Source organism: Panthera uncia, chromosome X, assembly GCF_023721935.1.
Source record: "Panthera uncia isolate 11264 chromosome X, Puncia_PCG_1.0, whole genome shotgun sequence".
Classification (NCBI taxonomy): Eukaryota; Metazoa; Chordata; class Mammalia; order Carnivora; family Felidae; genus Panthera; species Panthera uncia.
This window is the reverse complement of record NC_064817.1, coordinates 93,453,602-93,455,594: the sequence shown is the minus strand read 5'-3', so window position 1 is coordinate 93,455,594 and position 1,993 is coordinate 93,453,602. Positions and strand designations below refer to the sequence as shown.

The window sequence follows — 1,993 nt, the reverse complement described above, 5'->3', positions numbered from 1 at the left end:
ATCAGATTTTTGTAAGGAGCTTTGCAAGCAGAAGATATGGACCAGTCGGACGCTGGAAGAGTATGGGCAAGGAGGGCGGGGCTCCCAGAAGTAAATGGTATGGGGTGGGGCGCTGGAGAGCGATGTGGGGTCTTACTCTTGCACAGATACTTAACTAAGAACCGTAGGTGACTTGCCGAGAGTAGCAGGTGGCATAGTCTCCTGTTCTGGAATAAATAAGATCCTCCAGGGGCCAGTTTTCAGGACACTTGATAGTCTAAAGGTTGCTTGAGGGCTTATGCAGAAAGAGAAACATAGCAACTCCTTTTGGCTTGTGTGTTGTCTGGGCTCCAACGGATTTTTGTACACAGAGAATTATTGTGCCTTGTGGCTTCTTTTTTTTTTTAAGTATTTATTTATTTTGAGAGAGAGAGAGAGGAAGCACGCAAACAGGGTAGGGGTGGGGGGGGGGGCAGAGAGAGAATCCCAAGCAGGCTCTGCACTGTCAGCACAGAGCCTGATGTGGGGCTCGATCTCATGAACTAACCGTGAGATCACGACCTGAGCTGAAATCAAGAGTTGGACCCGCAACTGACGGAGCCACCCAGGCGCCCCTGTGCCTTGCAGCTTCTCGATGAGGAAACATCCCTTACCGTCAGTTCTTAGCAGGTTAGATTTGGAAAGGAGCACGCAAGGCCAATGACACATGCGGGAGGCTGGTATAGACCTGTAACAACGGCGTTCACAAGACTTAACACCACATAGTAAGGGCAACAGAAAGAGCTTTTCATAAGTTAAGGGCTAGAAGACAATGGAGGAAAGCATGCACTTGACAAAGACATAGTGATGGATGATAAAGACAGACCAGAGCTCCCCACCCCCCCGGCTCTCACTTTACACCTGTATTTTCTTTCAAGGAGAAATTTTCATACTCAAAGTCTAGCCCAGTGCTTTCCTTTCCTTTTTTTTTTTAATGTTTATTTATTTCTGAAGGAGAGAGAGAGAGAGAGAGAAACAGATTATGAATGGGGAGGGGCAGAAAGAGAGGGAGACAGAATCCGAGGCAGGCTCCAGGCTCTGAGCTGTCAGCACAGAGCCCGATGCAGGGCTCGAACCCACAGACCATGAGATCATGACCTGAGCCAAAGGCGGACGCTTAACCAACTGAGCCACCCAGGCGCCCCTGGAGATTCTTTAAAAAAAAAAAAAAAATGGACTGCTCCATGAATTTGCGTGTCAGCCTTGCACTGGGCCATGCTAATCTTCTCTGCATCGATCCCAACTTCAGCGTTTTGCCAACGCGGTCACTTAAAATGGAAATTCTGATTTGGTCGGTCTGGGTGGGGCCCAGGAACGTGCATTTCTAACAAGATCCCAGGTGATGCTGCGGCGCTAAGGAAAGAAAAGCCCAGGGTGGAAAAAGCGGTTCGAATGGTCTTGCAGAGTATTTCATTGTTGTAACCAGGTTCAAGTCTCTGGTCTGGACAAATTACCTCTCTCAGAGCCCTGGGAGTGCCTGCAAATGAGACCTTGAGACCACTCTTGGGGATACTTTTGTTTTCATCAGTGTGGAGAGTAGGAGAGGTGCCAGAAGCCTGAAGACAGGCAAATGTGATCGTGGGTTTTCAAAACCGGAAAGAAGCGGCCGTGGACAGATCAGTAAACTTGATGTTGATTCCAGGAGACAATCTAAAATGGATTATGTTGTTTGTTTTGTTTTGTTTTTTTTTAATTTTTTTTTTAACGTTTATTTATTTTTGGGACAGAGAGAGACAGAGCATGAACGGGGGAGGGGCAGAGAGAGAGAGGGAGACCCAGAATCGGAAGCAGGCTCCAGGCTCTGAGCCATCAGCCCAGAGCCCGACGCGGGGCTCGAACTCACGGACCTCGAGATCGTGACCTGAGCTGAAGTCGGACGCTTAACCGACTGAGCCACCCAGGCACCCCAAAATGGATTATGTCTGAAGCATGGTTTCTGTTCACTGGACCCAGTACGAGTTCCCTAAGAACAAAC

General features: G+C 48.6%; 1 non-coding gene across 1 annotated transcript; it reads right to left on the bottom strand.

The window, feature by feature from the left end:
• Positions 1-1,184: 1,184 nt before the first annotated feature.
• LOC125932450 (U6 spliceosomal RNA) lies at positions 1,185-1,288 on the bottom strand. Its single transcript, XR_007460613.1, has one exon. It is a non-coding gene; the product is annotated as a U6 spliceosomal RNA (small nuclear RNA).
• Between the last annotated feature and the right edge of the window lie 705 nt (positions 1,289-1,993).